At 43.3% G+C, this 23,391-nt stretch overlaps 2 protein-coding genes and 1 long non-coding RNA gene across 4 annotated transcripts in view; 2 read left to right on the plus strand and 1 right to left on the minus strand.

The window, feature by feature from the left end:
* The window catches only part of LOC117504818, a 3,434,143-nt gene that overhangs the window by 41,451 nt on the left and 3,369,301 nt on the right, over positions 1-23,391 (plus strand). The gene's annotated exons all lie outside the window — the stretch shown is intronic.
* LOC117504825 (protein NLRC3-like) overlaps positions 1-23,391 on the plus strand; it is a 577,399-nt gene that overhangs the window by 33,727 nt on the left and 520,281 nt on the right. The gene's annotated exons all lie outside the window — the stretch shown is intronic.
* LOC117504884 lies at positions 209-22,467 on the minus strand. Of its 2 annotated transcripts, XR_004558943.1 has the most exons (4): positions 22,456-22,467; positions 10,417-10,420; positions 9,189-9,391; positions 209-229 (listed from the first exon to the last, which is right to left on the minus strand). It is a non-coding gene; the product is annotated as an uncharacterized LOC117504884 (long non-coding RNA). The 2 variants fall into 2 exon arrangements; XR_004558944.1 differs by lacking the exons at positions 10,417-10,420; positions 22,456-22,467 and adding an exon at positions 13,533-13,585.

The raw sequence follows: 23,391 nt of genomic DNA on the forward strand, positions 1-23,391 counted from the left end.
TGATGAAGCTGTGATGACTCTGGTTTTTCATCATCATTTTCACTCTTCACAGGGACGGCAGTGAAACCAAACTTGGTGAGATCTGCCTCCTCCAGCTGCTGAAGCTGCTCTCCCTGCTGACTTATCCACAGCTTCTCTTCTTCTTTAATGTCCTCCTGGTCAACACTCAGATTCCATTCCTGGTGTTCAGGGAGAGTTTCTTCTTTAATCACCAACAACGGCTGCATGTCTGCAAAGAATACAATTAATTCAACAATAAATGTTAGAACAACACTCACTAAAATAAAGTATCAGTGGTGAGTTTGACCTGATGACTAAGTTATTGCACTGATGGAACTGATAAAGTGGAAATGTACATCAGCATTTGTTTTAAATTTTGCAAATTGTAATTCACGTCCTTGTCTTCCACAATTGACTATTGCAGTGTTTTATTTTCTGGATTGCTATAAAATAGTGTAGGATGTCTACAGATGGTACAGAATTACTGTTGCTCGAGTTTTGATGAAAACCAGGTTTGATCACAGACTCTTCTGGCTTCCCTTCACCGACTCGAGGACTAGATTTCAAGATTTTATTAGACATTTCAGGCTCTAAATGGTCATGAACTCAACAATCTTGCTGAACGTGTTCAGCCTTATGTGTCACCTTGTGCCCTGTGGTCCTTGGATGCAGACTTGCTCTGTCTCAAGGGTTAAAAAGAGGTCAGCAGTCTTCAGAGCTTTTTTTGCCGTGGTCGTATCTTGTGGAACAGGCTGCCTGTTGGCATTTGAAATGTGACTAATGCTAATTTTTAAAAGATATTTTCTGTCGTCTGCAATTAGTTTGAAGGTTTTTCATCTTTTTATTATTTTTTCTTGTGTTTCATTCTTTTCTGTTTTTCTTTTTATTTTAGGATATTGGGATCTTTGTTTCATGTTAATCTGCAAATATGTTCAGCACTGAGTTTTTTTTTCCTTTATTCAAAATGCTTTACAAATGTATTATTACTACTTAGAGCTAGAGCCCGACCGATATGGATTTTTTTTTTTTTTTAGGCCGATGCTGATAATATCTGAATTAAAAAAATGCTGATAATCGATAAATCGGCTGATTTGCCGATAGCCGATAAATCAGCCGGTATTATTATTATTTTTTTTTTATGAAGAAAAATGTTCTTTTCTGGACCCTCAACAATAAAAGTATGAGCTAAAAGCTGAAGCTTTGTCTTCATATTGATTAACTTTATAACAGAGAAGAATTTTCAAGTTCAATAGATGCAAAAATGTAATTGGAGCAGTTAGGGCGCTATTCAAACGGGCCAACTAGTAAGATATCACTCCTGAAAATGATCTTTGTCATATCACGTGAGGTAAATCTGCCCTACGATTGGATTTTGGAAAACCATGTGACGGAGAACCAATTCCGATTGGACACTCACATTGCACACGTCATCACACATCTTCTATGAGGAGTACCAAGATGGCCGACTGTGGATCGAAAGTCCGCAGAGTTAACTTTTCAGCAAAAAAAAAAAAAAAAAAAAAAAAAAAAAAAAAGTACATTTCTATCTCATATCATTAAAAAGTTCTTTACAATTTAGTGAAGTTTGCTCCTAAAATTTTGGCCGATAGCGAGTACTTTGAAAAGGGCTTATATCGGCTGGCCGATATAACGGTCGGGATCTACTTAGGGCAGCACGGTGGATTTGTGGTTCGCACTGTTGCCTCACAGCAAAAAGGTCATGGGATCGATTCCCAGCTGTAGCTTTTCTGTGTGGAGTTTGCATGTTCTCCCCGTGTTTGTGTGGGTTCTCTCCGGGTGCTGTAGCTTGGTGTGTTTGTGTGTATGTATGAGAACATGGGTGCTGGTGAGAAAAATTTTTCTGATTGAAAATTTTTTGGCTGTGGAGTTTGTGCTGCGAAGCTGCTAGTGATGTGAATCGTACAACAACTCACGATTCAATTCGATTCCGATTCTTGGGGTAACGATTCAATTCAGAATCAATTTTCGAATCAAAGAGCTCTGAGAAAGTTATATTACTTATAAAATGTTTATGTTTGAGAAAATGCAGCTTTACAAGGTTAATCAAGTGATTCTAGATGTAAATTTACTTATCTGCTTTGCTCGTTCAGAGTTGGCTGGCAGTTTAGCGAAGCGCTGGTCAGTAGTTGGCAGAGACCGCTGCTCTGCTCCTTTTAGCTCTGGGTGATGGCGTAGCATGTGGGCTTGCAGATTTGAAGTGTTTCCAAAGTACTTGACTTTAATTTTGTAGATTTTGCACACTGCATAAGTCATGTCAAGCTCCTCCTTACGCAGCAAATAATAAAATCCAAAATGTGCGAAAACATTTGCCTTTAGCAAAGACGGTGCTGGCTGAATTAGCTCTTCATCCGCCATGCTAAGCGGCAGCTCACGAATGTTTGAAGCATGCCGGACCCTCCCCTTGCAGGGATGTTGCAGTATGGAAGCCGTTGCCTGACAAACAATACACACAGCGAGTAAGCAAGAAAATGTTTAAAAAATGCTTTTTAAAAAATCGATTCTTGGACATTTTGGATCGATTCAGAATCATAATAAATAAGAATTGCGATTTGGACGTGAATCGATTTTTTCCTGACACCCCTAGAAGCCGCACAATCCGAGCGCTGCAAGCATGAAGTGTACTGGGGAGGTCCGGGGCATGCCCCCGTGAAAAAAAAAAAATATATATATATATATGTATTAAAAAAAAAGATGGATTTTGGTGCATTCTGGGGAATTCTGGACAGACAATTCTTAATTAGAAAAGTACTTTTTCATCAGTGATTTTTCTAAATAAAAAAGTGTATCTCTGACTGCAAAAAAAAAAAAATTGTACACTATGATACTTATCAATTTTTCACTGGCACTATAACCCAATATATAATACCAAAATAAGACATCCAAATAAATCTGCTTATAAAATTTTATGTCATAATAAAACCTCAGATCAACCATCATTCTCCTCAAAATATGTGATCAAGGAAAAGTTAACTACAGTATATGTTCATATTTTCCTTTTTCTGCCAATGATGCATTCTTGGAATACTAGTAACTTCTGTTAGCATTGTTCCAGATGATTCAGTTTCTTGTGATTTTTAATATCTAATGAATTTTAATTAAAATAAATTAGCAACATGAATACTACAGGATTAAATTGAGTCTTTAAAACTTATGATCATCTGACTTCAGTTCTCTTTGATATCAAATTCAATGTTTATTCACAGTTTTCAGAGTTTTTCCCATTTATCTGAACCTTTAAACCACTTGTGAAGTGTTTGATTTGATGGTGAAATGGCTGCAAATTTTGTCTGTTGGATTACCAGCAGAACATAAAAGAACCTTCTTCAAAAACAAAGAAGATGTTCCTCTCTACCATGAAGCTTGGAAATATAATGCAACAAACAAACCTCGCCCTGTGCAGTGAAAATCTTAAAAATTCAATGTGGTTAAGCCTGATGTGTTTTATCATAACAAAATTAAGTGCACAAAAACGTTTTCTATGCTGTAGACAACTTAATTTGTTTTGCTCTTTTTGCAAATGATTTTAGGAAATTTCACCTCATAATGCGACGTACGTATTTTGTCAAATGCTGTAAGAGTTTATTGACCATTATCTTTATCTTACAGACAGGTTCACTGGAAGTCAGTCAGTTCCCTCTATTTAATTCACCTCACACTTAAAGATCAATACCATTAATATCACATTAGCCAGCATTTTACACACAGAGTCAAGACTGCAAACATTAATATCAAATGTAAAACGTGAACAGCAAAAGTTTAGCCTCATTTACAGGCCTGTGAAATGAAAATTGTGAAATCTGAGGAAAATTTGCAGGAGGTCTGGGGGGCATAGGCCCCAGGAGCTGAGGTCTCATGCCCCATGGGATCCCAGAAACCAAATTATTATTTTTTTTTATCTATTGATACATTTTCAGCATCTCCTGAAACAAAAAAAATCTCAAAATTAGTACATATGATCCTGCATTCAGCCTTTCATTTGAACACTCATTGATCATGTTCAAATAACAGAATATAACGTGGAAGTAGGACCTGGAAGGATTTTCCTTCTAATTATAAACCAAATAATGCATTAACTCAGAACAATTAAACAAGATGAAATTCGTGAAAACTGAAAAGACTGTTTAAGCATTTCAAAAACCACAGCTAAAGCTTGAAGAATATTTTGAAAATCATGGTAAAATATCAATAACATACCTTATAGTAAAAAAGTCACATTCTTGTGTAAATTCCTGTAAATCCACTCAAAGCCAGTGTCTTTTCCCATGAAAATTCTACATGAATAAAAACTCATTTACATTGTGTAAATTCATGTAAATACCTGAAAGCGACAGTCTTTGTTTCCAATGAAAGAAAGTTAAGATTAATGAAAAAGCACAGTGACACATTAACACCTCCTCCTTTTGATATTATTAGAAGGGACGTCCCGAGCCGACACTCAGTATCATAATCGGATGCCGATAGGGCTATTTTGCGAGAATCGGTTACTATTGGATTTGGAAACGGCATCGGGCGGATTCAAGTTACTTTTCAGACTCGTCGTGCTTGAGAAGAGCGGGAGAACAGTCGTGTGTAAATTGTGTACAGGAGTGGACATAGTACACAGCCCTGGGGTGCACGGGGCAGTTAGTTAGAAAGTCCAATACCCAACTGCACAGTGTGTTGTTTAATCCAAGGTTTCTCAGTTTCAACAGGAATAGTGTTTAATGCCGAGCTAAAAATCAATAAAAAGCACTCTCGCGTAGGTGTTTTTGTGTTCCAGATGTTCCAATAGAGTGTGAAGCACAGTAGCGACAGCGTCCTCTGTTGATCTGTTTTCCCTGTATGCAAATTGGTGCTGGTCCAGAGCCAGCGGAATGGCTGTCTTATTGCATTTCAGTATCAGTCGCTCAAGGCACTTGGCGAGGATGGAAGTGGGAGCCACAGGCCAGTAATCATTCAGGCAGTTGACGTTGGCCATTTTAGGTACAGGAATAATTGTGGCCGCTCGATAGCCGAGTCTCTGGAATGTTGGAATCCAGCCAGGTTTCCATAAATACCCTGCGGCAGCAGTTGGTTTTACCCCTCTGGGCTGCCAGTCGTAGCCTGATTTTGTCCATCTTATGACAGATTGAGCGGGCGTTTAAGAGAAGGATGGAAGGCAGAGGGGGCCTAAGTAGGTTAGCCTTTAACCTGGCCTGCACTCTTCCCTGCTTGCCTCTCGGTCGCTGCTGTGCGTAACACCTTCCCCGTCTCACATCAGAGTCTGATGGTCTGATGATCTCCGGAGGTATTACATTGTCTGCGAATGAAAGGTAAGTGCCCCCGGTGCTGAGTGCGAGTAGCTCGGCATGACTGTACTGTAGAGACTCGGCCAGATCGAAGTAGAAAAGAATGCACAAGAAGTATGAGAGAGCTCAGGGTTGCTGCGTCTATGTGCGCCGCCATCTTTCTTTAACTTGTCCAGAATTAGTTTGGTTGAAATTTAAACCATAAGTTAAACTGTATGCCTGAAGATGACCTGGGTGATATGCCGGCAAGTCAGTATGGTGTAAAGAGAAATTATCTTTTTTAACTCTCTCTGCTTTGTCTTCTGTAACCAGCTCTCCTCTGTCTGCAGAGAATAGAGCTGTCCGTCTGCTACAAAACATTTAGCAGGCAGGCACTAAAATCTTTGATTTCAGACATCACAAATGTTTTTAACTGTTAAGCTTTATTCATTATGCCTGCAAAAATATGTTAGTGGTCTAAACGTTATCAGACCTAAATTTATCAGAAGCTAACAGTTCCGCTGATGGTTGTCAAAATTATCTGAAAAGCTAATCTGATAATGAAAACATCAGCTTTGATAATTAGCAGAACTGCGCCCACCACTGTGTGTTATTAATAAATTAACTCCGCCCCGCTCGATTTATAGTCTGCAGCCAATAACAGTAACAACAGTCACAGTTATGTCCACATGTTGTTTAATTTATTTAACTTTTTTCCTCCTCTACTCCCCCCCGCTTGATTTACTTTCTGCTTCTAGCAACAATAACAATGAATTTAATCTTTGTATTATCTATTGTTTACTTTTGTGTTCTGAGGAGGTCAGTATTATCGTACCTCTGGTGGTATCCAGAGGCATACATGTTTGGATTTCTCCCGCTCAGGGACTTGCACCTGGTCAATATTGGTTACTGATTATTCGGTCTCACACTAACTGATGTCCTGCTACCTGCAGGGATTAATTCCACTAATTCAACCAAATCTTCCCCTGATGTGTATATCAACCCGAAAGAGCAGTTTTAGACACACAGAAAACACACTCATTGACCTGAAAATCTCCAACACAGTTAAAAATGACTCAATTTCTAACATAAAGAGGAAATATCCTTCTTCTTCTCTGGCAACAACCTAGACACCCCTGATCATTTCAGAGCCAGATCAGGCCTTGGCATCCTTCATTTCAGTGTCAGGAGTCTCCTCCATAAGATTGATCTAGTACAATTCTGGGTACGAACAACGGAAGCCAATATCCTCATATTGTCCGAGACTCACTCATCACTCACTCATCTTCAACTGCTTTTCCGGTTTTGGGTCACGGTGGCAACAGCTTTAGCAGGGGACCCCAGATTTCCCTTTCCCGTGCCGCATTGACCACCTCTGACTGGGGGGATCCCAAGGCATTCCCAGGCCAGTGTGGAGATATAATCTCTCCACCTAGTCCTGGGTCTTTCCCGGGGTCTCCTCCAAGATGGACGTGACTGGAACACCTCCCTCAGGAGGCGCCCAGGAGGCATCCTGACCAGATGCCGAAACCACCTCTACTCCAAGCTCCCCACGGATAACTGAACTTCTCACCCTATCTCTAAGGGAGACACCAACCACCCCCCTGAGGAAGCCTATTTCGGCCGTTTGTACCCGCGATCAAGTTCTTTCAGTCAAGACCCAACCCTCATGACCATAGGTGAGAGGAGGAACGAAGATTGACTAGTAGATCGAGAGCTTTGCCTTTTGGGTAAGCTCCCTTTTTGTCACAACAGTACGGTAGAGCGCCCCTGCTCCACCAATTCTCCGGCCAATCTCGTGTTCCACTGTCCCTTCACTCATGAACAAGACCCCAAGGTACTTGAACTCCTTCACTTGGGGCAAGACCGTATTCCCTACCTGGAGTAGGCAATCTGTCAGTTTCCTGCTGAGAACCACGGCCTCAGATTTAGAGGTGCTGATCCTCATCCCATCCGCTTCACACTCTGCTGCGAACCGATCCACTCAGTGTTCGAGGTCACTGGCTGATGAAGCCAACAGGACCACATCATCTGCAAAAAGCAGTGATGGGACCCTGAGCCCACCAGACCAGAAACCCTCCTCCCTCCGATATATTGTCCGAGACATGGCTGAGTAATCAATCTAGAATTCTGACATTGCTATCAACAACTGCAATGTTTTTCCATTGTGATTATCCCAGGAAAGGCGGAGGTGTAGCCATTTATGTAAAGAAGAGGATTAATGTGACTCTCTTCTCTGTTTCGATTTTCAAACGATTTGAACTTCTGGCATTGAAACCTGGCTGTTCCAGGCCCCCTCAACCTGCTGCGAGGATCTAAGCTCACGAAATAATTGTATCTCAGGGCTAAACCCTGGTGAGCTTGTGTTCGTGGGGGAGCTCAACCTTGACTGGTTGTTTTCAGCCTCAGACAGCCTAAAATCTTTCTGTGATTCACTGAATCTAAGGGCGTGGTCCCACTGGGGAGAGGATTAATTGTGCATGAATTGAGTACACAAATTACGGGCGTTCACTGTCATCGGCAACAAAAATGGTCAAAAAATGACAAACGTCCAAGTATGAATTATGGATATATTAATAATATATAGCGAATATATGATGAACAATCATGGTTGCATAACGCATGTAGCGAGGAAACGGAGCCGACGCATTGCAATTATCACGGCAGTATTACAGGTGTATTATGAATGCATTGCGCACGTGTTGTGCGTGCACGGCATGTGCTTTGCGGTCATAAAAGAAGCGCACTCGGGCCGTCAACATCACTATTCACACCAACAATACAGCCTCTGGAGCATTTGCTGGACTTGGACAAGTTGATTGGAGTAAACAAGCAGTGAACAGGGCGAGTGGTGACGTCAGCAGATCGCATCAGAACGCAGCTCATCTGAACGATTATAACAAGAAGTTAAATCTGTTATAAACACAGGAATAAATATTGTAACAGCTGCAGACAAGAAGGAAAAAACACAACTGTTTTATCAAGCCTTGACAAACAAGTCAAATAATTTCCTTTTTAGACGGCTCAAAATGCTTTCTGCAGCTTGTTAGCCGTTCGCGCATGCGTGAACGGCCCAGCTGCAGCTTCCTCTGTGTGTGTCAGGAGATGATTAGAGCCATTTTCAACAGCCAATTTGCAGATTAAAATGACTAATCCACCATGAAAGAATTATTTTATATATGCAGCATGCAGCACAGAGCGCGTGGCAGCCAGTAGAACAACAGCTGTTAAAATGTACATATATTTGTGGTAGACAGGTCTGGAATACCGCAGTCATCTGGACAAAGTAAAAAAAAACAAAACAGTCCGATTGCGTTAACAGCACTTGCAACATCTGGACACTCATTTTTTTTGTTTGTTTGTTAACCCACTGCTGTAATCACCAAACAAATGTTTTTTTCTCGTCTCTTCTCGACAAGCACCTCAATTTCTGTTTCAGGAAATTTTTACTTGCACTTCATCTCAGTTGTCAAAGTCAGTAAACGTTTATCTGCCTGAAACATTTGAGGTGTTTTGCATTGACTATTTATGGCTGAATTTGGTCGTTTAGAGGGTGGAATATGTGGCTGATCCAGGTGTGCACAATTCTAGAGCGTGATTTATAAAGAACATTGTTTCCAGGTGTGTGTCTACATGTTTTTATAAAACTGATTTTTTTTTGCACACTTTCAGCTTTTATGTGCATGAGTCCTCGGCTCGGTTTTATAAAGGAGACTCTTGTCCTTCAATGTGTTCTAACGGCAAATCAGAGCTTTTACATAATGAAATTTTTACAATTGTTTCAATTTTTTCATAAAATCATTCTCATCCTACTGCACAAGTATTTGCAACATTATTGGTTGAATACCTGATTAGGAAAATATTTGACAGTCATAACAGCCTGTTATGGGCTAAAAGTAATTTAATGTTAATTGAACAAACCTGCTTTGTACAAGCGAACTCGTGGATTAAAAGCAGCTTCCAGAACTTTCCGTCCTTTGTTCTCTTCTTTTAAACGATTAATTTCTTCTTCATAGTTTGCGGTCACTCCTGCTAACAATTCAAACAGTTCTTCATCAGCAGCTGCTGGCAGTTGTTTCAGCCTGTCCCTCAGCTGTTGGGCTTTAGACATGTTTGTAGAAAACCTTTAAGAAGGACACAAAAACAGTTACTGACCAAGTGAATTGATGAATCAGTGAATTATTAGGGGGAGAACACGTGAAGAGATTGAGTGACAATTGTAATTCCTCTCAGTTCTTTATGTAATATACTGCCCCCTACAAAAAAACAAATCAATATATTCCTCAGTTTGAATTTATTGAAAGTCACGTTGAAACCAGACCCGGGTCCCCAAAAACAGAGCCCACAGACGGACTCCTTTTTGTGAAAAGACCACGAACCTGGATGACACAATATCTTTATACAAGACAATGTGAGCGTTACAGTGGGTGGGTTTTAGTCTCACAAACCTAATCTTACTGGTTCCCCACAGACTGAGGGGAAGCTCTACCCCTTGTCTTCAACCAAGTTGTTTGATACATGATGGAACCTAATTCCTTTCTTTCTGATCAGATAAAACCAGTTTAGACCAGTTGACATACATACTCAAGCAGATGAACAAAAACGTAACCATTTAAGCAGAGCAAATACTTGATATCCAACATGAAATCATAGAATAAGGAATTAACACAGATTATCTAACACAGGGTTCTCCCCAGACAATGGAACAATGGCCTTGCACCATTATACAGCCATCTAATGCCACTATACTGAGTGGCGTCATCTTGTGATGTCTTGTGACACAAGTCATGACAAAACGCAAATGATACACAAAGCTCGATGATCTCTGCATTTTTTTGTTTCATCTTGGTGAGGACCAGAGCCTGTGTGGGGCGTTAAATCATCTCGACTTCTTGGCATTGTTATAGATGATAAACGTGGATGGTGTGAACATATTGATCAGTGTCAAGAAGATTAGAAGTGGGATATATGCGCCTTAACATGAGTAAGAATTCTCTTTCCATTTTAAACAGGAAAATGTTCTAGTTTAATTCATTTACATCTGCTCTATGACAGTGTGCTTTGGAGAATGGCACATAAAAAAAATACTTAAAGACTGTACGTTAAGAACATGACTGTGTTCTTGCTCTGGGGGTTGATAAGGTTAGACCTGACTTGTGTGAAGCACCTTGAGGCAACTTTGTTGTGATTTGGCACTATATAAATGAAAATATATTGAAATTTAAGAACATGCTCCAGTGTGCCATCGTGGTGCAGCTTAGTTAAAATTTCCATAACAATCGTTCAGTTTGTGATAAAAGCATAAAATTTAGCACACATATTCTAAATTAACTTATTTTTATTTTCAGATATGGAGACATCCTGGAGCTGACCTCTAATGAGCTGCAGGGGTCAAAATATAAAATGCTCTAATCATGTTGAAAAACATACATTATTTGTCTGATCATTAAGATTCTGAAAAAGTATAGTTTGGACTGTCTATGACTGAATGTGCTGGAGTTAAGGGGTAAAAACTGCAAAAATGGTGACAAAGGTCAGCTTCATTTTGTACAGGGGTCAAAAGTTAAAGCTGCTCCAATTTTGGTAAAAAATGATGGAAACTATTTTTTGGGTTGATAGAGTTCTAATAAGGAATAGTTTGCACCATCTGTCATGCTTAGTTATCATGTTACGGGGAGGTGATGGTCTTGCGGTTAAGAGCCAGTTTTTATAAGTATCAGGCAGATTCAGGCAGGGGTGATTCATGACCCCTTCAGAATCATCCCAAAATTTTTTATTGATAGATAAAAGTTGGAAATGGACAAAATTGCCCTTCTGATCCTTTGTGGGATCTGCTCTTTTTTTTTTTTTTTTTTTTTTTTTTTTTTTTTTTTTAAATGGACCCCTGGGGGGTAAGGGTCCAAACAGGCAAAACTGACAAAATGAGGTGCACCCTAAGTCAGCCAAATGGATTTTCATTTGTGTTAAGTCTATAAGGTATGAACTTTCAAAAATGCGAGAATATTGATAGCTGACTTCGGGGGCAGCGCAAAGGTGGCACTGCAAATCACTAAATTTCGTAAAAATGAACACTTTCCCAGGGGTCGTGTGGCTTGCGTCCTAAGTCAGCCAAGGTGTTTTGTGCCTCAGGCTTTGATTTGGATGAAAAAAAAAAAAAACAGTGACTGACTTAGGGCGCGGAAGTATAGGGGGTGCTTTTTGCAGCCAAAATGTGTCTCCAGACATCTGAGCTGATGTATGGAGAGACTTTCATGCCAACAATGTCTGAAATGCTTTTGACAAAAACTACAGATTTTGTTCATTTCTATAGATGTCCAGAGATCAAAGATCCACCATGTAGATTTTCTTTAAAGTAGACCTGCATTGAAATAAATGCAGTCAGATCTTTGGACAAAAAAATGACTTATATTTACACATAAGATCCTTCTGAATGTAGTAAAGTAAATCTGCAAGCCCAGATCTGTCATTCAACGGAGAAATCTTCATTTAAAATGACAAATTTACAGCTAAAATTTAGCCCTCCGCAAAACTGTCAGCACATCCGGGACGCTGCCGAGACGTCAGGGATAAGACCCCATCCCAGCATGCATTGCGCACGCCAAGTGTAATTTGTGGATTTACGTCAGTTTGTATCTGCACCTTTTTCTTGTCTTATACGGAAGGATCTACTTTTTTAAAATTTCATATTGTCTTGCAGTACGCCTGGTGAGTACACATTTCTTTTATTTGTGCTTGAAAATTATTTTTGGGGACTTTTTCATACGCCCGTTTGAATACGTTTGATTGAGTGGTGTCGCATTGAAAATCTACTGTCTTTCGCCTCCGTCGCGGGGTATGGAGGCGGGACCTGCAAAGAATCCAAGTCATTTAAAAGATATAAACCTCTCTCAGCGGCCACGGAGCTCTGCGGCTCCGATTACCGAGACGTGCGGCGCTGTGGATTTTGACACAAGAAGTCTGTCCTTGCGAACAACAGGTGTCACCGGGCGCTACGCATCAAAACGGTGAGCGTAGTCTCTGGACTTGTGCCAAGTTGGCTGCACCTCCATTCAGTAGACAGAGCCGTGTCTGCGGCTGCACAGCAGACACGGGGGTGTGAGTGGCCCGCGGTGGAATTTAACGAGCGCATGCATTCGGTAAGCGCATCGGAGGCAGTGAGAGCGAGGCGTCGGGGAAGAACGTCGCCCGCTGTCGATGTCGCTGCTGATCTGAGCATGCAGAGCTGTATCTCACATTCATTGCAGCTTACTTTTGGATGTTGAAGCCAGGATGTGTATAACAGTAACATTACTAACAGATAAAATCAATTTCAATGCAGGATCGGACTGAAGGCGGGAGCGCGTCGTCTTGTCCCTGATGTCATGGAAATGATCCGGATGTAGCGGGCTAAATTTTAGCTGCAAATGTCATTTTTAAACTAAGATTTCGCCGCTGAATTACAAATTTGGGCTTACAGATTTACTTTACTGCATTCACAAGGGTCTTATAAATACGTATCAGCTATTTCTTTCTGAAATCTGACCACATTTATTTCAATGCAGGTCTACTTTAAGTCCAGAGATCAAGGATCCAGTGACCAATTTCATATTTACTTACTTTGATTCAATAAAATGTTGTTGACATAGAAAACCTGTAAAGCCTACTTTTAATACACAGAAAATTAACAGGAGGTATCGATAAAGAATCGGATCGATAATGATAGATAAAATCTTATCAATACCCATCCCTACAAGTGCATTTGTCACTTTATGTGTGTTACCCTATATTTTAGTGTATTCTTGTTTTTACATTATTATAGAACTCAAATGGAATCCCCTCTCACTATCGCACGGCGTTCTGGCCTGGAGATCGTGGTAGAAGTTCCCCGCCGCCTCGGAGGACGAAGCTCAGGACTGAAAGCTTCGTCTTTAGGCGGCGGAGCTAAACTAATGCTAACAGGCCCGCTAGCCGACCAGACACTAAGCTGGTCTGGAGTGTCCGTGATATCTAACTCCACTGAACTCAGAAGCTGCTCTACCTTACGGACACGGCTCTCTCAGAGGGCCACCCTGTCTGACAACATCACACAAGTTATTTTAAAGTGTTGAGCACCAAGAAAAGAACAAGCGAGGAGCGACAGCTAACACAAGCTAAGTGCTAACGAGAAGCTAACCACTGCTAGGACTCACACAGCAGAAAATTAATGAGCTGAACTTCGTAGCTGTTGCATTTAAAGACTAACAAAAGTAATGCACAGTTACATAAGATAAAAGAAACAATTCCAACCTTGTAGTCAGTAGAAGAGCGGAGATAAGTCCAGGCGCCGAGGAGTCAGTCCGTTCACAGGGGCGGGAGCGGCCGCCTCTGATTGGCCACACTGTGTGCTTCTCCAATTGTCATTGGCTGTTGCTTATGTCAATCATTGTGCTGGCTGTAAGCCACCGTTGTATGATCAAACGGAAACAAAACTGAAACCTAGTATAAAACTGCACCGTGTATGAAAAACTACAGAGCTTTTATTTTGACAAGTTCAGGAAGTGGTTCTACAGCTGCGCCGATTAAATGCTGTAACTTCACCGATCACGGACTTTCCTCGTGTTGACATCAGCACAGCAGCGCGCACGCGCGCGTAGTTAAACGGTAAATATTCCTGAGAATTGTCAAATTGAAAAGCGTGGACATACTTTTCACTGTTACAGCACAAGTAACGTGTTGCTTTCAGTGTGTTTGTGGACTGATTGATTGATTGATTGATTGACTGATTGAGTTTATTTTGTAAAATCAATATAAACATACAGAGGTGAATATATCAATGATATACGGGTAACAATAAACGATTATTTCCATTGTAGTCTTCGTGAAACTATCACGTGACAAAATAGAGGGGTTTGATTGTACATGTACAACTTGTAAATAAGACAATAGGACCTTAATAATCAATGAAAATAACTATATATATAGTTTGCACTGGAATACCAATTAAACAAGTCCAAATTATAAAGAAAACAATAAGATCTTAACAGTTAATGTAAATGGTAACTGTATACTTATAGATATGTAAACACAGCTGATCACTGATCACTGTGTTGTGAATATTTTTACTTCAAATAAAAAGATCATTTGGAATGTTTTTGGTCTCCAGTCACTTTAAATAAATAGGAGAATATTATTAAAGATTATTAAAATGATTCAGGTGGTAAAGTAGTACAGAACTCGGGTAAAGGCCTCACAGTGACGGTGAGAACAAGTCCAGGGTCACACCTACAACATCATGGTGATGAACCCATGTTGGAGGGCCCCCTTCTGAACTTTTGTTAAGGGCCCCTACAGACTCCAGAATTCCCACTGTTCTCCTGGTGTCTGAGTTTCCTCTGGGCACTCCAACATCTCCACATCTGCAGTTTGTCCCTGTGCTCTGGACTGTGGCTGCACACAGCTCATCCTGGTTGGATTGTGTCTCACTGGAATTAAGATGGTTAAATGCAGAGGATATATTTCATTATATGGATCCATGTACTGACACTGAAGACTTTTACTCTTGTTCTGTGTTACCTGTTTTGTACACAGAAATGTTGGCATCTCATAAAATATCTGGACGAACCTGTGTGGAAGATTTGATGGTGGTTCTGCTAGATTTTTTTTTTTCTTTTAGTCTTTTAAAAATTGATTTTACTTATGTGGAAATTTCATAATTTTTAATCAACATTAATTTTGGAAATGAAGCTATGTATGAGAAACTTAGTTTCCCAGAACTCATAGTTTTTCTCATCTCCATCGAAACATAACCTGTTCCATCAGCTTCCAAACTCCTTCCTCGGTCCATAACCTGTTGATGTTGCATCATAAAAGCACTGGAATACTGTGTCTCCCCCTCTAGCTGCCACCTTATCGTGGTGGGGGAGTTTGCGTACCCGGATGATCCTAGGAGCTATGTTGTCGGGGGCTTTGTGCTCCCTGTAGGGTCTCCCAAGGCAAACAGGTCCTAGGTGACGGGTCAGACTAAGGGCAGTTCAGAACCTCCATGACCAGTAAAAGATCAAGGATCGAGACGTCGCCCGGTATGGCGGAGCTGGGGTCCCACCCTGGAGCCTGGCCTGGGGTTGGGGCTCGCGCGCGAGTGCCTGGTGGTCGGGCCTTAGCCCATGGGGCCCGTGCAGGCTCAGCCCGAAAGAGTGACGTGGGCCCGCCCTCCTGTGGGTTCACCACCTGCAGAGGGGGGCCATGGGGGTCGGGTGCAGAGAGGATTGGGTGGCAGTCGAGGGCGAGTAGCACCGGTGGCCCGGTCCATGCTCACAGCCCCTGGCTGTTGGGACGTGGAATGTCACCTCGCTAGGCGGGAAGGAGCCTGAGCTTGTGCGGGAGGTTGAGAGATACCAGCTAGAGATAGTCGGGCTCACCTCCACGCACAGCTTGGGCTCTGGTACCCAACTCCTGGAGAGGGGCTGGATGCTTCATTTTTCTGGCGTTGCCCACGGGGAGAGGCGGAGAGCTGGGGTCGCATTGCTTATTGCTCCCCAGCTCAGTCGCCAAGTGTTGGAGTTCACTCCGGTGAACGAGAGGGTCACGTCCCTACGCCTTCGGGTTGGGGACAGGTCTCTCACCGTTGTCTCAGCCTACGGGCCGAGCAGCATTGCAGAGTACCCGACCTTCCTGGAGTCCCTGGGAGGGGTACTAGATAGCGCTCTGACTGGGGACTCCATTGTTCTCCTGGGGGATTTCAACACGCACGTGGGCGGCGACAGTGAGACCTGGAGGGGGGTGATCGGGAAGCATGGCCTCCCTGATCTGAACCCGAGTGGTGTTCAGTTGTTGGACTTCTGTGCTAGTCACAGTTTGTCCATCACGAACACCATGTTCGAGCACAAGGGTGTCCATAAGTGCACGTGGCACCAGGACACCCTGAGCCGGAGGTCGATGATCGACTTTGTAGTCGTATCATCTGATCTTTGGCCACGTGTCTCGGACACTCAAGTGAAGAGAGGGGCAGAGCTGTCGACTGATCACCACCTGGTGGTGAGTTGGATCCGCTGGGAGGGTAGGAAGCCGGTCAGACCTGGCAGGCCCAAACGTATCGTGAATGTCTGCTGGGAACGACTGGCAGAACCCTCTGTCAGCAAGGTCTTCAACTCCCACGTCCGGGAGAGCTTCTCCCAGATCCCGGGGGAGGTTGGAGACATGGAGTCCGAGTGGACCATGTTCTCCACCTCCACTGTCGATGCGGCTGCTCGTAGCTGTGGTCGCAAGGTCTCTGGTGCCTGTCGCTGCGGCAATCCCCAAACCCGGTGGTTGACACCGGAAGTAAGGGATGCCGTCAAGCTGAAGAAGGAGTCCTACTTATCTTTGTTGGTAGGTGGGACCCCAGAGGCAGCTGACAGGTACCAGCAGGCCAAGCGTGCCACAGCCCATGCGGTTGCAGAGGCAAAAACTCGGGTCTGGGAGGAGTTCGGGGAGGCTATGGAGGAGGACTATCGGTCGGCCCCAAAGAGATTCTGGCAAACTGTCCAATGCCTCAGGAGGCAGAGGCAGCTCTCCACCAGCACTGTTTACGGTGCGGGTGGGGAGCTGTTGACCCTGACTGGGGATGTTGTCGGGTGGTGGAAGGAGTACTTCGAGGATCTCCTCAATCCCATTGTCACGTCTTCCGAAGAGGAAGCAGAGACTGGGGACTCAGAGGTGGATTCATCCATTACCCAGGCCGAAGTCACCGAGGTGGTTAGAAAGCTCCTCGGTGGCAAGGCTCCTGGGGTGGATGAAATCCGTCCTGAGTACCTTAAGTCTCTGCATGTTGTGGGGCTGTCTTGGCTGACACACCTCTGCAACATCGCGTGGCGATCGGGGACAGTGCCTCTGGATTGGCAGACCGGGGTGGTGGTCCCTCTGTTTAAGAAGGGGGACCGGAGGGTGTGTTCCAACTATAGGGGGATCACACTCCTCAGCCTCCCCGGTAAGGTCTATTCCAGAGTACTGGAGAGGAGAATTCAACCGATAGTCGAACCTCGGATTCAGGAGTAGCAGTGTGGTTTTCGTCCTAGTCGCGGCACACTGGACCAGCTGTACACGCTCCGTCGGGTGCTCGAGGGTTCATGGGAGTTCGCCCAACCAGTCCACATGTGTTTTGTGTATCTGGAGAAGGCGTTCAACCGTGTCCCTCGGGGCACCCTGTGGGGAGTGCTCCGGGAGTACGGGGTCCAGGGTCCTTTGCTAAGGGCTATCCGGTCACTGTACGACCACAGCAGGAGCTTGGTTCGCATTGCCGGTAGTAAGTCAAACCTGTTTCCAGTGCACATTGGCCTCCACCAGAGCTGCCCTTTGTCACCGGTTCTGTTCATTATTTTTATGGACAGAATTTCTAGGCGCAGCCAGGGTGTAGAGGGGGTCTGGTTTGGGAACCACAGAATCTCGTCTCTGCTGTTTGTGGACAATGTGGTTCTGTTGGCTTCGTCAAATCAGGACCTTCAGCGTGCACTGGGGCGGTTTGCAGCCGAGTGTGAAGCGTCCGGGATGAAAATCAGCACCTCCAAATCCGAGGCCATGGTTCTCGACCGGAAAAAGGTGCTTTTCCCTCTTCAGGTCGGTGGAGTGTCCTTGCCTCAAGTGGAGGAGTTTAAGTATCTTGGGGTCTTATTCACGAGTGAGGGATGGATGGAGCATGAGATCAATAGACGGATCGGTGCAGCTTCTGCAGTGATGCGGCCGCTGTATCGGACCGTCGTGGTGAAGAGAGAGCTGAGTAGGGGGGCAAAGCTCTCGATTTACCGATCGATCTACGTTCCGATCCTCACCTATGGTCATGAGATTTTGCTCATGACCGAAAGAACGAGATTGTAAGTACAAGCGGCCGAGATGAGTTTCCTCCACAGGGTGGCCGGGCGCTCCCTTAGAGATAGGGTGAGGAGCTCTGTCACTCGGGAGGAGCTCGGAGTTGAGCTGCTGTTCCTCCACGTCGAAAGGAGTCAGTTGAGGTGGCTCGGGCATCTTTTCCGGATGCCCCCTGGACGCCTCGCTGGAGAGGTGTTCCGAGCACGTCCCACTGGGAGGAGGCCCCGGGGAAGACCCAGGACACGCTGGAGGGACTACATCTCTTGGCTGGCTTGGGAACGCCTTGGGGTTCCCCCGGAGGAGCTGGGGGAGGTGTGTGTGGATCGGGAGGGCTGTGCGGCTTTGCTTGAGCTGCTGCCCCCGCAACCCGACTCCGGATAAAGCGGAAGAAAATGGATGGATGGATGGAATACTGTGTCTTAACATAATGGAGGAACAAACTCACACACAGCCTTCAGTTCGTTTGACTGGCAGGAAAACTGCTCACAGGAGCAAAGTCACAGTCATTTATTGATTATCTGCTGCACTCTGACAATGACAGCAGTGTGAAGAGCACATTGAAGAACACAACAGTTCAACATCTTTGAATTACAGGACTGATGGAGAAAATATAGCTTTTTTCATTCTTTTTCTTTCGTCTCTGCGAGTCACTTGTCCATACTCCAGTCCAGTAGGTGGCGGTAATGCAACGATAAGTTCGACAGCGTCATTAGACTCCAACGAAGAAGAACTGTTTCCTGTCGTCGTCCGAGGCTAAAGCTAGTTAGCTGGATACCCTGAAACTCTTCTCTGAAGAGATCATACTTCACTTTGTGATCGTGGAATATGTTTTTTGATGAGCTCCAGAAGCACAAAGGTTGATAGTAATCCGGAAGAAGAAGAAAGAAGAAAAGGTGAAGTTAGTGTGAAAAGGTGGAAGAGCTGAGAAGGTTGTTGAAACAGCGGCTAACTGCTGCTAATGCTGAGATATTTGAGTTGGTAGAAACAAACATCGCAGAGCAGCAAGAAGAAACGAGTGGATTTAAAGAAGAGAAGAAACTAGTCAACGTGCTGGAAGCTGTTTTCAAGCCTGAAGTTCTCTGATCCAGAGCAGGTTTGTCCACTAAACTTTATTTCAGACCAACTCCACCACATCCAAATGATAGCTGTTAGTTTGTGTTGGAGTTCTGATTATAGACTGAACACCAAATATCATCAAAAATAAATAAGACAAACTGATGATAAATGAAGGACAGTTCAGCTTGGTGATGGACTGGTGAAGCTGATCAATCGATACTATTGATTACAGTTTTTCCTCATTTTATATACACAAAAAGGGAACAATGCACACAGTTCATAAAATCTGAAGGTCATGAATCAACATCATGACTCCAAACTGCTGAACTTTGAGCACACTAACTCCCACGCTGCCCACAATAACCATATTAGAAGAAAATAAAATTGAAGATCTATCCAGATAAGATGACTTTAAAAACCTCTTTAACACTGAGGGTGAATTATGGCTCCTGATAGTGTTGATAATATCACACATACAAATGATTTCTGAAAGTGGAAGAGTTCTTGGACATGTGAGCAGCTGCCGACATGTTACAACCCCAATTTCAATGAAGTTGGGACGTTGTGTAAAATGTAAATAAAAACAAAATACAATGATTTGCAACTCCTCTTCAACCTATATTCAATTGAATACACCACAAAGACAATATATTTTATGTTCAAACTGATAAACTTTGCTGTTTTTGTGCAAATATTTGCTCATTTTGAAATGGATACCTGCAACACTAGACCTCTTCAAATTAGACCTTTTTCATCAAACTTATGCAAACTGATATTATTCCCATTCTCCAAGGTCTAAATTAACTAAATATACCAGTTACTTTGATCTTGGACCTTGGCTATGCCTGCCTCAAGAGCCATGTAGTTTTTTCAAAAATGCTGACCTTGGAGCATGGGAATAATATCAGTTTGCATAAGTTTGTTGAAAATGTTTTAATTTGAAGAGGTCTACTGCAACACATTTCAAAAAAGCTGGGACAATGGTATGTTTACCACTGTGTTACATCACCTTTCCTTCTAACAACACTCAATAAGTGTTTGGGAACTGAGGACACTAATTGTTGAAGCTTTGTAGGTGGAATTCTTTGCCATTCTTGATTGATGTACGACTTCAATTGTTCAACAGTCTGAGGTCTCTGTTGTTGTATTTTGTGCTTCATAATGCACCACACATTTTCAGTGGGCGACAGGTCTGGACTGCGGGCAGGCCAGTCTAGTGCCTGCACTCTTTTACTACGAAGCCACGCTGTTGTAACACGTGCAGAATGTGACTTGACATTGTCTTGCTGAAATAAGCAGGGACGTCCCTGAAAAAGCCGTTGCTCGGATGGCAGCATGTGTTGCTCCAAAACCTGGATGTACCTTTCAGCATTGTTGGTGCCATCACAGATGTGTAAGTTGTCCATGCCATGGGCACTAACACACCCCCATACCATCACAGATGCTGGCTTTTCAACTTTGCTCTGGTAACAGTCTGGATGGTCTTTTTCCTCTTGTCAAGAAGACACAATGTCCATGACTTCCAAAAACAATTTGAAATGTGGACTCATCAGACCACAGCACACTTTTCCACTTTGCGTCTGTCCATTTCAAATGAGCTCGGCCCAGAGAAGGTGGTTGCGCTTTTGGATGTTGTTGATGTATGGCTTTCGCTTTGCATGGTAGAGGTTTAACTTGCACTTGTAGATGTGGCGACAAACTGTGTTAACTGACAATGGTTTTTTGAAGTGTTCCTGAGCCCACACGGTAAGATCCTTTACACAATGATGGGTCATTCCATGTCAATTCAACGAAGGCCTCACACACTTTGTCTCAGATTTTCTTCAAATTTTAATCAAATATTCCCAGACTATTCAGAACAACAGATCTGAAGTTTGAGGCCTGTAGGCCAAGTCATTTCTGTGATATGACCAATTTAGTGTGCATGGGGTCTGCTATTTTTAGGCAAAAATTATGGCTGTCATTTCTGGAGCCATGTTAAAGGTAGAATATCTCAGCAATTAATGGACTTAGATGCCTAAAATTTTCTGTGGCAGTTGTCATGGACACCCAGACTTGGACTATAGTCAAACAACAGACATTGACACTAAACTGTGAAGATTATTGTTACAAAATTGTGAATATACTTATCAATTTATAATGTCTTTATTCCGTTTTTCATATATACATATTGAGTGTCTGTGTGATTCTGCTTGCCTTTACTTTTCAAATTAACTACTGAACACTTCACATGGTAAAATGACCTCTTGCTGCCTTGGAATGTGTGAGAGCGTAAATCTTGTTTACTGAGCACAGTAGTACATTTTAATTAGCAGATCGGCCTTGAGCAGGAACGCTGCGCCCCGTTCACACCAGCTCAGACTGGTCCTGTTTTGTCTCTGTTTTAGGATCTCATAATATCAATATTATATCTATATGAGAACAGACTGTGTGACTCCAAGATGTTTTTGTGTTATGTCGCTGCATCTGCCTGTATTCATTTTTGCTTCAATAAAACGCAGGAGGAGGGGGGGCCTCCAGAGCTGACTGGTGAGTGACGGAGTGAGGAGGTCTCGCCGTCCGTTCTCTCCTGCACAGGAAAAGAATTACAGTGTTTCTGTGTGGTCATTCTCTGTCATAAATTGAGTTGTCTTTTTCAGCAGATTCAACTCTGACATTTATAGTGAGGAAAATAAGTATTTGAACACTCTGCAATTTTGCAAGTTCTCCCACTTAGAAATCATGGAGGGATCTGAAATGTTCATCTTAGGTGCATGTCCACTGTGAGAGACATAATCTAAAAAAAAAAAATCCGGAAATCACAATGTATGATTTTTTTTTAAATAATTTATTTGTATGTTACCACTGCAATTGACCGCTGTATTTGAACATCTGTGAAAATCAATGTTAATATTCGGTACAGTAGCCTTTGTTTGCAATTACAGAGGTCAAACTTTTCCTGTAGTTCTTGACCAAGTTTGCACACACTGCAGCAGAGATTTTGGTCCACTCCTCCATACAGATCTTCTCCAAATCTTTCAGGTTTAGAGTTTCTGCTCCCTCCAAAGATTTTCTATTGAGTTCAGGTCTGGAGACTGGCCAGGCCACTCCAGGACCTTGAAATGCTTCTTACGGAGCCCCTCCTTAGTTGCCCTGGCTGTGTGTTTGGGGGCATTGTCATGCTGGAAGACCCAGCCATGACCTATCTTCAATGCCCTTACTGAGGGAAGGAGGTTGTTTGCCAAAATCTCACAATACATGACCCCATCCATCCTCCCTTCAATAGTAGTAGTCGTTCTGTCCCCTTTGCAGAAGAGCACCCCCAGAGTATGATGTTTTCACCCCCATGCTTCACGGTTGGGATGGTTTTCTTGGGGTTGTTCTCATCCTCTAAACATGGTAAGTGGAGATGATTCCAAAAAGCTATATTTTGGTCTCATCTGACCACATGACCTTCTCCCGTGCCTCCTCTGGATCATCCAGATGGTTACTGGTGAACTTCAAATGGGCCTGGACATGTGCTGGCTTGAGCAGGGGGACCTTGCTGCAATGCAGGATTTTAAACCATGACAGCATCATGTGTTACTAATGTAATCTTTGTGACTGTGGTCCCAGCTCTCTTCAGGTCATTGACCAGATCCTCCTGACTTTCAGCTGGTGTCAATAGAGAAATGAGGAGCTGCATTTAAGCCAGCGATGATGAGTGCTGGCTGCCGGAGAATTCAACTTTTCACAGCTCAAAACAACGTTGTGTCGACCGTTTGGGGACGCTGAGGGTCGCTCCAGAGCCTGACCGTACGTCTGTGAAGGAGGATGAGGGTGAGAGGCAAATGCTGTCAGCACACGTCAGAGGTGACTTTCTTTGAATGTTTATCTATGAAAATAATATGGCAATTGTGCGTAGCTAAATTTAAATACTAAAAGTCAGTGTCTTGTTTGCTCCTCACGGCAGTGGCGTGCGGAGTGATAATCCTTCACCGGCTGCGAGCAGCTGTTCTTTTAAATAACGCTGAGATCAAACTGAACGTGTTGCTGATAAGTAAGCCTCTAATAGTTTCTGATATTTATATTGAAGGATATTACCTTTGTTTCCTCCTCACAGAGTATAGTCCGGGAAAGGCCACCTGGGGGGGGGGGGGGGGGGGGGGTGTCGGCGGAGATCCTGAGTCCTGAACGTTCGGGCTCCGGTCAGTCCAGGCGCAGAGAGAGCGCGCCGCCTGTTTAGCCACCACCAGTTGTATTTTATTTTGACATTTTTGTACAGCACGACAGGGTGATTAAAGAAAAATGA

This window comes from Thalassophryne amazonica, chromosome 23 (assembly GCF_902500255.1).
Source record: "Thalassophryne amazonica chromosome 23, fThaAma1.1, whole genome shotgun sequence".
NCBI lineage: Eukaryota > Metazoa > Chordata > Actinopteri > Batrachoidiformes > Batrachoididae > Thalassophryne > Thalassophryne amazonica.